The sequence below is a fragment of the Lissotriton helveticus genome, chromosome 1_1 (genome assembly GCF_964261635.1).
Source record: "Lissotriton helveticus chromosome 1_1, aLisHel1.1, whole genome shotgun sequence".
In the NCBI taxonomy this organism is placed as follows: Eukaryota; Metazoa; Chordata; class Amphibia; order Caudata; family Salamandridae; genus Lissotriton; species Lissotriton helveticus.
Genome location: NC_136057.1, coordinates 772,712,450 through 772,728,734, shown reverse-complemented (window position 1 = coordinate 772,728,734; position 16,285 = coordinate 772,712,450). Strand labels below are relative to the sequence as shown.

The following is a 16,285-nucleotide window of genomic DNA, read 5'->3' as shown; positions in this document are numbered from 1 at the left end:
CGTAACACGTATGGAATGTTCAGGACCTCCATCTAACCATGAATATCGAAAGCAACTTTATCCCAAACTATACCATCAGCAACAGGGAAGGCCGAAATGTTCACAAGGGCTTTCTCTCTTTTCATGATGTGGGATGATGTAAGGGGAGCCAGAACTCCATCAACAAATCAGACAGCAGAGCGTTCGGGCAAGTAATGATCATTGATGAGCAAAAAGAACACGGTCACAAACCCAAACCACATGAAAAGGAAAATAAGTGTAAGCACCAACAAAATGTATGTCCAGGGTGGGACTAGGTAAGTCTTTTTAAACAAGGCTATGAAAAGACTGGTACGTGTCGGTTGTGATGACAGTTGAAGGCAAAAAAGATGAATAGTAAGAGAAACTTGTAAGACCCACGTAATATCCGCATGCTCCCAAATGCAACAATGGAGGCTGTGCAGCATCAGATGGATCATGTAGGGTATTGTCAGGAATGTCAATGAGGACCTCCACTGGAGGAGAATCAAACTCGACGTCTGCATTAATGGAAGATGAAGGTACAACATGTAAGAAATCAATAGAAGTTTCAAACTCCCCTTCCATTACGTGGGGAGTACTCGAAGAGACTGAAGACATTGGATTCAGTGAAAGAACTTGGGTTGGAATCATACTATTCAGAATTTGCCATATGATGTATCTTGACATTGTCAATTGAAATACTTCTGTTTTCCTTGCGGCCACGTAAAGGACATAAAATCACTGTACGAGTACCCTTCAAGTCATGAACTGGGCAGGTGCACGATAAGAGGCTCCAAATTCTTTTTTTGTTCTCCAGCTTTTCTTGTACCAGAACACCAACTTTAGGAAGCCAGCCAGCAACAGGGATCAGCAACACTGCTTCAGTGGACGAGGGTGAATGATCTTTAGCCAGTGTGTCACTGATATTTTGTAGTTCCTGTAACATAGTAGAATGGTTATCTAAGTCAAATGTTGCGGCAGCCGCCACAAAGTCTAGACCATTTTATTTTATTTTATATGCTTATAAAACGCCAGACTAGACCCCCGAAGGGGTATCTCCGCGCTATAACTGCAGATGGAAGTGAGAATAAAGAATGTAGCCGGATGTAATATGACCATTAGTTGCTAGGAAACAAGTAAGTTTTTAGATTTCTTCTAAACATCATGTGGTTGGTGATAGACCTTAGTTCCGGCGGCAGTGTGTTCCATAGTGTGGGTCCGGTGTGAGCCAGTGCACGGCCACCTTGCCTGGTTTTCTTAACTCTAGGTACCTTCAGTAGTTGCTGATTGCTGGAACGCAAAGAGCGTCCTGGGATATAGGGCTGAAAGATGTCAGTAAAATACTTGGGGCCCATCCCTGTTAGGCTCTTGTGTATAGTACACAGGGTCTTGAACTGAACTCGCTTCTTCACAGGAAGCCAGTGTAGATGAGTCAGTAGGGGGCAGGATGGTGTCCTTGGTGGGACATTCATGACAATCCTTGCTGCAGTATTTTGAATAACCTGCAATTTCTTGATTTGCTCCTCGTTGGCTCCAAGGAGCAAACCATTGCAGTAGTCTACCCTACTGATAACAAGAGCCTGCACCAGAGTTTTTCTGTGGTGGTCCGGTAGATAGGGGAAGACACGTCTTAACATCCCGATAGCCCGGAAACAGGTGCCGGCTACTTGATTGACGTGATCCTTGAAAGTAAGTTGTTGGTCAAATAATACTCCTAAGTTTTTGACCTTGCTATTGGGGGTGGGGACAGGACCTAGTTCTTGGGGCCACCAGTCCGATGACCAGAGTGCCGTCGCTTGACCGAACAACATAACTTCGGTTTTCCCGACATTACACTGCAGACAGTTTGATGACATCCAGTCTGCAATGGCTCTCATGCCATCTGCAAAAGATTTTTTTATTGCAGGTGTAAGATTTTTAAAAGGAAAAAGGAGTTGGGTGTCGTCAGCGTACGACACAGGGGTGAACCCGAAAGATCTTGCTAGGTTGGCAAGGGGGGCCACATATATGTTAAAGAGTGTGGGGCTCAGACAGGAGCCCTGTGGCACTCCCTTATTGAGCTCCCTGTGGGTGGATTTATGGGAGCCCAGCCTAACCTCTTGGGAACGCCCGGACAGAAAGCTCTCCAACCACGCCAAAGCCTCTCCTTCTATTCCCACCTCCTTTAGGCGATGGAGAAGCACCTTGTGAGACACCGTATCAAAAGCGGCGGAGAGATCCAACAGCACCAGAATCATAGAGCAACCATCATCCAGTGCCATTTTGATGTTATTGGTCACTGTTTGAAGTGCTGATTCTGTGCTGTGGTTCGGCCTGAACCCGGATTGAGAATAGTCCAGGCCTTCCGTCGCTTCAAGATGTTGGGAGAGATAGGTGTTCACGTGCTTCTCCGTGATCTTGCCCAAGTAAGGTAGGAGAGAGATAGGACGTAGGTTGGAAAGGTCTGTCCAGGGAGATGATGCCTTTTTCCTTATCGGGTTCACCACTGCCTTTTTCCAATCTGCCGGGACCTGGCCTGTCCTGAGGGAGATGTTGACCATTTCAAGTATGTGGGGACCTAATAAAGGAATCAAAGGGCCAACCATTTTAGCTGGGACAAGGTCATTAGGGGATCCTGTTTTTATATAGTTGCAAAGAGTAAGGAGCTCTGTGTGGTCGATGGAAGGGAAAGACGTCAGAGAAGGTTTATTATATATAGTGGGGGTTGTGATTGAGCAAGTTTTGGTGTTATTTTTGCTGATGTTGTTAGCTGCCACTATTCTATCATAGATGATGTTGATTTTGTCTTCAAAAAATAAGGAGATTTTGTCGCACAAATCCTGCGAAAAGTCATCAGAGCTTTCACATGCCGTAGGCTTTATGAAGTTTTGCAGAATATTAAAGAGTTCCTTAGAGCTGTTACCTGCTTCTGCTATTTGTTGTGTTAATTGTTGTTTTCTAGCCAACTTTATGTTTTTGTAGTATTCTGCTTGAACATTTAGGAAAGTTTTTCGGCTGTTTTCGGATTTTGTTTTCCTCCAAGCTTTCTCAGCTCGTCGGCATTTTTGTTTCTCTGCTCTCAATTCCTCCGTATACCATTTTTCTTGTTTTGACACTGGATGTTGTTTATGTCTTTTTAGGGGAGCTATAGTGTCGATGGCTTTTTTGATAGATTCATTCAGCTTGGCTAAAGCTATGTCTGCTGTATCGGATTCCAGAAAATTGGGATCTGTCCATGCTTCTTGAGCTGTGTTGGCATTAACTTTATGCCATTGACGTCTCCAAGAGAGGGGGGGAGGAGCATTCTTTGTGGGTCTCACAGGGGTTATTAGCGTGAATTCCAACAAAGAGTGATCTGTCCATGATATACTTTTAGCCGGTAAGCAGATTATTTTGGTAGAGTTAGAGAAAATTAAATCAAGCATATGTCCTCCTACATGAGTAGGTCCATGATTTTTTAGTTCTAAGCCCAGGTTCGATAGATCTGTGATTAGAGCCATGGATTCGGTCAACATTGGCCGGTCTACATGTATATTAAAATCACCTAAAAGCAAAAAATCTTCTTTGGATTTTATATGCGGGGCTAGTATTTCTTGAAGAGTAAGTGAAAAATTAGGGTTTGCTCCTGGGGGGCAATAGACCAAGGCACCCTTCCAGGTGAAAAGATTAGTGAGGTGAATTTTAAAAAGCAGTATTTCTAGCTGCGAGTTTGAGTGTTGTTCAATAATGGTAAGTTGTATATGGTCCCTGTATATGATTGCCAATCCGCCTCCTGTTTTGATGTCTCTGTCTAGATGTTTAATCTTATAGCCAGAGGGAATCCCCATTGCAATGGCTGTAATTGTATGGGGTTTTAACCAGGTTTCCACAAGGAAACATATGTCTGGTTGAATGGAATGTATTGCGTCCCAGACCTGATGTTGATGTTTGGGTAGGGAGCGTACATTTAAAAGAAAGCTCTTCAAACCCTTAATAGAAGTATTGGAATCAGGAGAGGGCGCATTGACGTTAGAGAGGCGCCAACACTGTGGACAGGAGAAAGCATCCTCGATACGGTGCCAGGGTATAACTGTACTACAGCATGTAGGTGGTCTAAGGCTACGTAGTGTAAGGGCGGAGTAGGAGAGAGATTGGTTGCCCTTACCGGTACAGGCTCGTGAAGAGGGACCAGGGTCCATCGCCCCTCGCCCCGTCCTGTCGCGGACGGGCGCAGACGGGCTTTTCTTCGGCGCTTCTTAGGCGCGCTCGAAGGCGCCCCCTGCGCGCAAACGCTGCGCGCTTGTGGGAAGGGCGTGGCTAAATAGCCCGGAGTGAGGTAGCCACTAGAGCGCTAACCTCAGCTCCGGCGAAACCGGAAGTGCAGCCTGGCTCTTGCCTGTCCGCCCTCCGCACAACGACACCATCAAGGTGTGGCACAAACATTTTAATTTTCCAATCAAGTGTTGTAGTGCACACCTTTATTTTCCTTTTTTGTTCCATATACTCATGACTAGTCTGTTGAGCGTGCAGCCCGGGCTACGTAATCCGCCCAAGTTCACGTTTCAAGTAATTAACAGAATCGGAGCGTATTTGCGTTCCTTGCATGGGCACACAGCGTTGCTTTGATTTAGCACTTATTCTCCATGTTTTCAAACATATTTTCAAACATTAATCCATGTACTCATATTTTTTCCAAAAGTTTCATTTATTTCCGATGGTAAATCACACGTGAGACAAAATGCGTTCAACTGCTTCTCATGCCGCAGATAAGCTAATCCAAGCTTTTATCTCGACATGCCGGAACACATTAAACATCCTCAGAAGTGACTCATCTTATACCCAATGCATTTCAAGCTTTCTTTAGCTCTTCTTCAGGGGTTTCACTATAATTAAACAAGCATTTTCAATGCAATAGGTCTCGCATTTATTAGAGTTTGAGCTATTGGCATTGTAAATGACAATGCCTTTTATTTATGTGTTGTTTTTAAAACAGATATAAAAGACCATGTCATTTACAATGCTGATAGCTTAAACTCTTGCAAATGTGAGACCTATTTAATTGCAAATGTGTGCTTTAAAAAAAAAAAAAAAAAAGAAGAAGAGGAGTGAGTCTGTCCTGGGAGGACAAACCAATTTGAGAAATTAGTGCCTCCATAAATATGGCTGAGGAATGGTTCTTGCGTTGTGGTGTCCTTGTGTAATTCATAGGTAAGCAGCTGAGGTGTGTACACTGTAGTTTTCTTTAGCTGCATGTGTACACCATCACCCATATTATACTGAATACTTTAACCTCAAAGTTGTGCATTAAAGGTACTAATTATAAAAATAACACCTGATCCACACCCACGTGCAAATTTTAAACAAATACAATACTACTTGTAGAGGGAAAAAAACCTTCTGCCAATGTCAAGCTGAGGGGCAGCCATCAATCACCAAACAAGACATGCTCTACGTGATAAGAAGGTGTTCCTGAGACACGTCCTTCGTGATGGAAACGTCACTGCTTGACATGGTGAACTTAAAAGTTATAAAAGTTTTTTTGTCACGGGGATAAAAGTAAATGTAAGTTCCAAGTGCAGTTCATAAAATACAAAACTTTACTAGGGGGTGGTGGTGGGGGGGGCATCAGAACATGCTGTGATGGGTGCAGTTTGGACATGGCGTGTGACAAGTGCCATGAACCTCTTCTGTACTAAGACTGCAAGATAAGTGGACCGGAAGAGAGTGCGCACTTGAGGCGTCAAAACCCGTGTCAGGAAGTAGGAAAGAATGATGTTTAAGGGGTGTTGGTGGGTTGGAATGGCAGCTGGGGAGGCGGTGGCGACAGCTCACAGGAATGCGCAGTAAGATACAAGTGATTTATCACTGCCTACTAGAGCCCTGTAAACTCACACAGTCTGATAATCACCAACAAATCAATGCCATTTTTAACCAAACCTAGAGGCAGAGTGGTGGCCTCACACATGTCTGCCATGGGCTGTGCGCTGCCGCTGAACGCCTCCTCTGTCTTTTGTATCCACCTAGATGCACTCGGGCGAGACTGCTCTTGTGCAAACACACGAGCTATCTCTGTGTGTGGAAAAGGCTGCTCTCATGAGATGGGCGCAAATCACGTAATAAAAACCCTGCCATCTAGCCATCCAAACTATCTAACCATTGTAACAACTAACCATCCACCTCCCTCCTCCCCTAAATTGCTCCTCACATACCCAACGCCAAACACAAACTCTCCGTACTCTCCGCACTCCAGGTTTCGCCCGCTCGCGGCATATTTAAATTAGGGAGGGAGCCCACCCCTCGTGTGCCTTTAATTCACCACCGCAGCCCAGGAGTTTGTTAAAGTCCCCGCCGGGCCGCCGCGCTGCCTGCGACGACCCGGAAGCGGTTGGGCAGCCGGCCAATCCCATCGCGGCCCCAACCGGAAGTCCCGCCCCATCGCGGAGAGAGCGAGAGAGAGCCACGAAGGCTCCGGATTCAGTCCCGGTCCCGAGATGGGGGACCTGGTGAAGAGCGGCCGGGCGCATGGGGAAGGCGGGGCTCTCATGTGGTGAGAGCGCCCCGCAAAGCGCTACCGCCGCCCGAGAGGCAGAACCGCCACCGAGCACCGCCAGAACCGGTGAGTGTGTTGAGGGAGAGGAGGGGTGAGTGGGGGTGGTGTGTACGCGCGTGTGTCTGTTTGAGTGTGTCTGTGCATGCGTCTGTCTGTGTGCGCGTGTGTCTGTTTAAGGGGGGGCTGCGTGTGTGTATGCAGTGTGTGTATGTGCGCATGCGTGAGTGAGGCTTTCTTTGCGCATGGGAATACGTGCGCGCTCACGAGGTACAATCTCCGGCAGGAGAAGCTCGTGACAGTCTGCTGTCCACATTCCCCCAAAAGTGATTACATAAGTTGTCTCGCATAGACAGCAAAAGCTTCGCTTTTGCTTTCGTCTAGCGAGACCTAAAAAACATGTCTGTAAATTATTTTTCTAGACCGTTGAAACATACACAGTGCATCTTTTCAAAAAAGCTGTTATATATAGAATCCATGCCGAGTATTGCAACTAACCCTCACGCAGCGTTTTCCCTCTGTTTCATAACAACATTGCTTTGAAGCCCTTCACATTCCTACCCCTTAACCTATCCACGTAGTTGAAGACACCCTTATCAATAACTTCCCATATTCTTTAACCCAATGCTCCTCTAGGTCACATACCTTCGTATTACTGTGTATCTGCGATTCATACTGCATCTTGCTTAATTACGGCACCTGCCTTCATCATTTCCGTTTCCTTTTTAAACTCGTTAACGTGCCGTGACCCCTCCTCTCTCATTAAACCAATAGTCATCGGCAATCCCTAGGGCTGCTGTCAAACTCACTACATCTCCCACAAACCTGTGTTGTCAAACCCACTCTGCTACTGCAACTGATCCTGAACCTTCACATCACGGTCAAAATGACCATTTCTAACTACCCGATTCCCCCTAGCAATGAAAAAGTTACCCCGCCCTCCCCTTTGATGTTAAAAAGTACGCTGCACATTGTATTCCATGAATATGGGTTGAAATCAGATGTCTATCAAAAACCTGCAAAGTCTTCTAACACAGATACAATTTATACATTTTATAAAAGTGCGGCATGTACACGTCGATGATCTGAAATGAACATCCAATTTACGACAAAGTTCCTGCAATTACTGAGATGAATATCTCAGGATCAGTTGCAGTAGCAGAGTGGGTTTGACCACACAGGTTTGTGGGAGATGTAGTGAGTTTGACAGCAGCCCTAGGGATTGCCGATGACTATTGGTTTAATGAGAGAGGAGGGGTCACGGCACATTAACAAGTTTAAAAAGGAAACGGAAATGATGAAGGCAGGTGCCGTAATAAAGCAAGATGCAGTATGAAGCGCAGATACACAGTAATACGAAGGTATGTGACCTAGAGGAGGTGAACCGTTGCATTGGGTTAAAGAAAAGAATATGGGAAGTTATTGATAAGGGTGTCTCCAACAACGTGGATAGGTTAAGGGGTAGGAATGTGAAGGGCTTCAAAGCAATGTTGTTATGAAACAGTTAGAGGGAAAACGCTGCGTGAGGGTTAGTTGCAATAGTCGGCATGGATTCTATATATATATATAAACAGCTTTTTTGAAAAGATGCACTGTGTATGTTTCAACGGTCTGGAAAAATAATTTACAGACTTATGTTTTTTTTAATTATAGTGAAACCCCTGAAGAAGAGCTAAAGAAAGCTTGAAATGCATTGGGTATAAGATGAGTCACTTCTGAGGATGTTTAATGTGTTCCGGCGTGTCGAGATAAAAGCTTGGATTAGCTTATCTGCGGCATGAGAAGCAGTTGAACGCATTTTGTCTCACGTGTGATTTACCATCGGAAATAAATGAAACTTTTGGAAAAAATATGAGTACATGGATTAATGTTTGAAAATATGTTTGAAAACATGGAGAATAAGTGCTAAATCAAAGCAACGCTGTGCGCCCCTGCAAGGAATGCAAATACGCTCCGATTCTGTTAATTACTTGAAACGTGAACTTGGGTGGATTACGTAGCCCGGGCTGCACGCTCAACAGACTAGTCATGAGTATATGGAACAAAAAAGGAAAATAAAGGTGTGCACTACAACACTTGATTGGAAACTTACGTTTGGATTCTGCCCTAACTAGGAGTAGCACCCAGAAGAGAAAGAAAATTCGATAATGCTAAATATTGGACAGAACACACACATGAGATATTCATCTCAGTAATTGCAGGAACTTTGTCGTAAATTGGATGTTCATTTCAGATCATCGACGTGTACATGCCGCACTTTTATAAAATGTATAAATTGTATCTGTGTTAGAAGACTTTGCAGGTTTTTGATAGACATCTGATTTCAACCCATATTCATGGAATACAATGTGCAGCGTACTTTTTAACATCAAAGGGGAGGGCGGGGTAACTTTTTCATTGCTAGGGGGAATCGGGTAGTTAGAAACGGTCATTTTGACTGCGATGTGAAGGTTCAGGATCAGTTGCAGTAGCAGAGTGGGTTTGACAACACAGGTTTGAGGGAGATGTAGTGAGTTTGACAGCAGCCCTAGGGATTGCCGATGACTATTGGTTTAATGAGAGAGGAGGGGTCACGACACGTTAACGAGTTTAAAAAGGAAACTGAAATGATGAAGGCAGGTGCCGTAATTAAGCAAGATGCAGTATGAAGCGCAGATACACATTAATACGCAGGTATGTGACCTAGAGGAGGTGAACCGTAGCATTGGGTTAAAGAAAAGAATATGGGAAGTTATTGATAAGGGTGTCTCCAACTACGTGGATAGGTTAAGGGGTAGGAATGTGAAGGGCTTCAAAGCAATGTTGTTATGAAACAGTTAAGAGGGAAAACGCTGCGTGAGGGTTAGTTGCAATACTCGGCATGGATTCTATATATATAAAAAGCTTTTTTGAAAAGATGCACTGTGTATGTTTCAACGGTCTGGAAAAATAATTTACAGACTTATGTTTTTTTAATTATAGTGAAACCCCTGAAGAAGAGCTAAAGAAAGCTTGAAATGCATTGGGTATAAGATGAGTCACTTCTGAGGATGTTTAATGTGTTCCGGCGTGTCGAGATAAAAGCTTGGATTAGCTTATCTGCGGCATGAGAAGCAGTTGAACGCATTTTGTCTCACGTGTGATTTACCATCGGAAATAAATGAAACTTTTGGAAAAAATATGAGTACATGGATTAATGTTTGAAAATATGTTTGAAAACATGGAGAATAAGTGCTAAATCAAAGCAACGCTGTGCGCCCGTGCAAGGAACGCAAATACGCTCCGATTCGGTTAACAAACATTTTAATGCCAAATAGCATTTTGTATGCGGTCCGCCCACCCAGATCTTCTAGGGAGATTAAGTGCACATTGGACTCCGTACAAATGAATCAGCCAACTCCTATCCGTACCCAAGACTCTAGCTGTCAAAGATTGCTTTAAGACACAGTCAAAGATTGCTTTAAGACACAGTTAATTCGCTCCACTATAGAATTGCCCTCAGGCCTGTATGGAGACGAAAACTGCACCAGCATCCCCAGTGACCTCATCGCGTCCTTGTAAGCCCTAGAGGCAAACGCAGGACCTTGGTCAGAATGGAAGGTGCCACAGGCAAACGTCCCAACAAAGACACACAAAACTCTAATGACATTGAGCGTCAGCACTTCATTGCGGCCAAACCCAGAGGAATCTCGTGCACTAATACACTGCAACCAAAGTATGTTTATACGCAATGTCTGCTGTCAAAGGACCGCAGTGATCAAGATAAATACAACTAAATGGTTGATTTGAAATGAATAGATGTGTATGTGGTGGAGGGGCAACCATATAGGGTTCAATTAGTTGGCAAATGTCACAAGACAGTACATAATTATGGGTCTGTTTGTATAAACCACACCGCCAATATGTTGCTGTGAAATAGAAACAGTTGGAGAAACTCCGGCATGTGCAGAAGCCATGCCTTCATGTGCGGCTATGATCAAAGTAAGTCTGCCGTCCTCTTTGGGAATCAGCCAATCCCCAGCAGACGGTATTGTAGCAAATGGGACTTGTTCGGGTGACAAATAATAAGACTTCTGGCCCACCATTCGTAGCAGCAATTGCCGCAAGAATATCATTATCATTTATGGACCTAGTTACTGCTGCTACTGAACAAGTGTCTACTGCAGATTTGTCTGCCTTATTGGCCAAAAAATACCCGCAGCATGCGTTCTCACACACTGATGGCCAAGAGTATGAATAACATATGAGAGTGGCAAACGTTCCATAAGTTCTGCCACTCTGACCCAAAGCTTTTTATGCTTTATTGTGCTACCTTTAGAGTCTCCATAATCATTCTGAGACCAAAAGAATAAGTTGTCATAAAAGATAGCACACAGTAGTTGGAATTGCACACAACAAGAGTGTTCATCAGGATCAGCGAATTCTAGAGCCAAAATCAAAGCATGCAGCCCTGTTAATTGAGCTGTACAGTCCACATGCGTCAGTGTATTGGCAATTGAAGACTTAAATTCACCATTTACAATTGAGGCAGCCACTATAGCGCAAGTTGTCGAATAAGCGTGCTTTGACCCAACGGCTGGCTGAACAGATCCGTCGGTAAAGATTATACATTTGTAATGATCTAGAGGAAGCAAAGACAACAGAGGAGGATGAACATGTTCATATTGTAAAAACTCATTTGTCTGCAAAGAGGGATCAAAGATAAAAGTGACATGAGCTGATGTCAAAGAACTTGCCCATTGTATCCACTGTGGATGCAAAGCTTTAGAATTCAGAACACTCGCCTTTGTCACTGCTTCTAAAGCTGGTACAGGTGAAACCACTAGAATGCATTTTCCCTCTGGAGGAAGCTAAAACAAATGGAGGAGACCAATCCGCCTCTGCCAACAAAATGTCATAGGAGAAGAAGGCAAGGTTGTCCCAAAAGACAGCCTTAATTGTCCATTTTATATCACCTTCAATTTGGAGGACTATTTCATAAAGCCTATTAGGGGTTGCAACTCGTGTATCTGCTGTTTCCCCTGTAATGAAAGTATCAGTTGCGCTCACCTCCAGACAAGGATGGAGTGCCTACCACACTATGGTGACTTTCACCGCGTTGTCGAGGAGTGTCACCGTCCGAGGTATACTTCACTGTTAAAGTGGCAACTTTCTTCTTCTGAAAGAGGACTCGAAAAGGAGATAGTTACCTGAAGGAGTTTAAGCTATAGTGAATGGGAGTTGTTCTAATTATTCTAAATACAGCACTGTGTAGGTCGAGCTTTTCATGGCCATTAATTGTTTTCATGTTAAATTGAAAGGTAGAAACAAATCATTGCAATTCAAGTAATGCCATGGAGAGCATCTATTTTGAAAGTTTTAAGCATCCAGCTAAACTGCATAATAGATCTAAGCTGCCCATGATACAACATTGACATGTCATTCTGCACAATATCAATAACGGACAACATAATATTGTTTAAATTGTAAATATGAGTTAACAAAGTATTAATAATATTATCAACAGCAAGCATTTTGCTCAAATTATCCTGGTCAATTTGTCTTAAATGTACAGCAGCTTCCATCTGGGATAATTTCCAAATTTCATAATAGGAAGAATACATATAAATCTTTTAGAAAGTGGAGATTTGGGACCTAATGAAAATTTGATGAATTCATGTCCTCGGATAAAAGTGAAAGATGCTGGTTTACTGCAGACAGTATGGAATATTCCAGGCATTGTTGACATAAACTTTCCACCGAAAAAGTGGAAAGAATACGAGAATGTGTTGACAGAGTATCGAGGATCAGGTCTGCTTGATTTATACCCAGGTGTGGAATTAAGAAAACAAGCATGACAACCATTTGTGTCAACTGGCCACAACAGCCACCCACCAGGACTCTAATATGAAAAATTAAATGTACTATTCTATTCTGTTCAATGTATTGTTTTGTGGGTGATACAAAGCAGCTTGAGTGTGGATCTCTGGCAACCAGTAACCAATGTAGGGTCCTCCAAGCAGGGGAGAAATAGGTTTGTGACTTTACAAGTAGGAGTAGTCTGGCAGCAGTGTTCTGAATCCATTGTAGTCTTTTCATAGTTGATAAAGATGATCTGTGGTGGAGGCCATTGGCATAATCAAGTTTAGACCGAACAAGAGAGATAGTAGGCTGGACCTTGTGTGAAAATCCCAGGTGTGGAAAGATGTGTTGCAGAGTTTTAAGAGTAATGGAACTTGAGCTTGCTAAGTTGTCCACTTGGGCTTTCAGTGACAGCTTGGAGTCCAATGTAATTCCAAGGTTTCTTACTTCCTTCGATACTTTATGAGGGGGTCCCAGACTGTCAGACTAGGCAGTGAGTGGGTCATAATTTTTCCAATCTCCACATGAGTATTTCAGTTTTGGAAGCATTCCATTTGAGATGGCTTCATGTCATCCATTGATTAACAGCTCTAAGGCAATTGAAAAGTTGTGAGTTTCTAATATCTTTGGGGATTTCCAATTTATGGAAATTCCCATCTGCGTAGATGTTGAAAAGCATGGGTGAGGTGATTGAGCCTTGAGGGGCCGCTGCTTTTTTGAAGTACGGTTGTAACAGAAAGGTGAAGTATGGATGACATTTGTTCTGTTTTGACGGTAGGATGTGATCCAGTCAAGAGCAGTTCCCTCTATGCTGACTTTGAATACGAGTGTCAGGGTCAACTGTGTCAAGGGCAGCTGAGAGGTCTAAGAAAAGTAGTGCAGCAACCCTGTTTTGGTCTGATGTGATTTTAAGGCAAACCAGACGGCGATGAGGGCAGATTATGTGCCGCTTCCTGGACAGAAGCCTGTTAGGACTTCAGAAAGTATTGAGTTATCTTCATTGAATTGTAACATCTGGGTGAATGCTGCTCTTTCTATGAGTTTGCCCAGGAAAGGTCCATTTGTAATTGGTCTGTATCTGTCAGGGTGAGGCAGGGCCAGGTTAGTTTTCTTTAATAAAGGGCAGCTGTATGCCTTTTTGCTTTTCTGGGAAGATTCCCCTAGTTAAGGAATTATTGATGATTCTTCTTACAGGTGTGACAGCAGAGGTAGTTAAAAGAATTTTCTTTAATATTTGTGGTAGAAAAGGGTCAGATGGGCTGCCGACCGGCCTGCTTGCTTGGACTAGATCCATAAACTCACTTTGTGATATTTGTCTGAAGGAATGAAAGGCTTGGTTAGCATACTCTTGCAGGGAATGTTTTGGAAATGGGTTGGCGCTGGTGGTTTTAAATAGGAGTCCAACGTGTCTGCTTTGGTTGTGTAATGATTTGCCAGTTTGTCCGTGAATTCTTGAGTAATGGGATGAGTTCCTTCAATGCATTTAAGTTTATGAAATTCGCCAAGAATTATATAAAATTCTTTATTTGCACCTTTAGCATTTTGAGTTCTGTCTGAATAGTACCTTATTTGTTTTTAGCTTTTTCGATTGCTGTTTGTTTTGAGCTAGGTGCGTTGCAGCTTTCTAAATTGCTGTTTTATCTCTTTAGGTTCCAACAGCAGCTAGTGATTATTGAAAGTGGTAGGCGTAGAAGTCATATTCAACTTTTACGGAGAGACCAAAGCAAGTGGCGAAAACTTACTCAAGGGGTCTCTTGTTGAAGGACATTGTTTCCACATTCACCAGGCAGGCAGATGTATGCAAACGGGCCATGGCATAACCCACAACATAATTCTGAAAAAGTGGGAAGGCATCTTAAATGAGTTAATGATGGAGCACATTTAGCCTTTTGTCCTAATTAACAGAGGTACTACATGTATAGAGTACTGTCCATCCTTTCCTTTGCATACCAGTTTGGTTACAGAATTCCTGCTATACTCTGGTAAAGATGTAGTAAAAGATTCTTTCAGGCGTACACTACAGAAGCCCTTGAGCGAATAACTGGCCACTGTAGAAAAAGGCATTTTTTCGGAGCAGAAACCTAGTTCATGGCTTCTAGGAAGCAGTGCTTCAGACAACCTAAAATAGAAAAGGCCATTGCATTGGCATTCATCAGGTAGGCAAGTATATCAATTAGTGCTTTATGTGCCAATGGCAAAATCACATTTTAATGTTTTGAATTTTTATACATGATGTTGGAATCTACTTTCGTACCCATATTATGGTGACTAGTGTCAGGGGCTGCAAAATGAAATTATGGTGTGTGGGCTACTATGAAACAATTATGCCAGGAGTCTTATGGGATCAGTTTGGCGAAACTGCAATATACCATTTCAGCTGGTGTACTTGTAAAAAGAAATAGTACTTTCTAAATGATAAGCAAAAGGAGCAATGCCTTCTGTAAAGACAAAAATTTCACCACAAACCCTGATTAAAATGTGAAAAGCCTGTACTAACCTATGTTAGAAATGGAATGAGCGCTTCATCTTACCTCTGCTGTAGGAGTTTCACATTATACTTGTTTCTGTCAACATCGTACGCATTTGTTTCTGTCCCTTGGTACGAAAGGCATTAGGCAATGTGCAGACATTAATTGGGAAATCTCACAGGCAGTACTCCTACAGCATACAGGTTAGTATAAACCTGAAACATGCACACTGTATCTGTATACGGCATGTTACCTGGCGTCAGTGATGATGCCTGTCACATGCACTGCTTCCAATCCGAACCCTCGATAATTGACACACTGCTTTGGGAAGTCCAGGCTACAGCTGAAGCGCTCAAGTGCAATCAGTCAGAGAGGTTGGGGTTAATCAAGGGAGAGGAGTGGCCCTATGCTACGGCAGGCCGCAGAATTAAGGGCTTCCATCAGACAAGCCCTGAAAACCCTGCGACATGCTCGTGCGCAGAGAGTACATGAGCCTGTCTGTGCTTGAACTGCCTAACACTCGTGCGGAGCTTGGGTCAGAAGCTATGCTGATTGGTGAGCCATCAATACCTACTGTATGTAGGATTCATGTATTTAAAGACATATATATATATAAGCAGCAAGAAATATGGGGGGGGCGTGGCCCCCACGCCCTTTAAAAGAGACCGCCCCTGTTCAGTTCTGTATTTCTGTAAGGTGCCTGTTTTCTTTTGTCCGATTTTGTTATTCTCAGTGGTAATATAATATTTAAAGCTTCCTATAGCAACTCAGTTTTTTGTTTTTTTAAACTGAATTTTTTTGTGCCTAGGTCGTTGTTGGTTATTAGTTGTGTTTCTAAGTATTCAAAAATCAGTTTGTTCCATGGTCGATAGGTGGATGCATGTAAGGTAGTTTTAGGTGTGTTTCTTTCTGGTGTTTTATTTTGGAAAGCTAGCAAATAGTTGTTTGAACGTGTGAATGGAGTAATCGTTTGAAAGGTAACTAGTTCTGGATTTCCAAAAATGACATCTAGGATGTGTCCAGCGATTTGTGTGGGTTTTTGGACAATCTGATGAAGGTTTAGTGAGTCTAGGCCAGTGATGATGGTTTCTGGATGGGGGATATTGAGTTTGTCAAACCAAATGTTTAGGTCACCAAGAATGCATAGGTTGGAATGTAGTGTTGTCAGGTTAGAAAGTATGTGGGAATGTTGCATTGCTAGGTGGAGGTCTGTAAAGCAGAAGGAAGTTTCAGGAGGAAGTTGGTGTAGGGTTGCATCTGGTGAAGAGGGCCTTACAAAAGTGTATGGAAATTTCGTCAGCTTTAGTGAGATTTATTGTTTTCTTGAATATAACAGCTGTCCACCTTCTCTTTTGCCTATACGATTTTGTGTGATAGAAGAATGGCTTCATGCAACAACAGAGCCATGCTAACTGAAGGCGTAACCAAATGCACTATTCAATCTGGAGCACCTTACCTCAATCTCTGTGAAAGCAAATGCAACACTTCACAA

The 16,285-nt window shown here is 43.1% G+C and overlaps 1 protein-coding gene across 6 annotated transcripts in view; it reads right to left on the bottom strand.

Annotated features, from left to right (window-relative positions):
• ASZ1 (ankyrin repeat, SAM and basic leucine zipper domain containing 1) overlaps positions 1–16,285 on the bottom strand; it is a 2,002,188-nt gene that overhangs the window by 1,408,951 nt on the left and 576,952 nt on the right. The window lies entirely within an intron of this gene.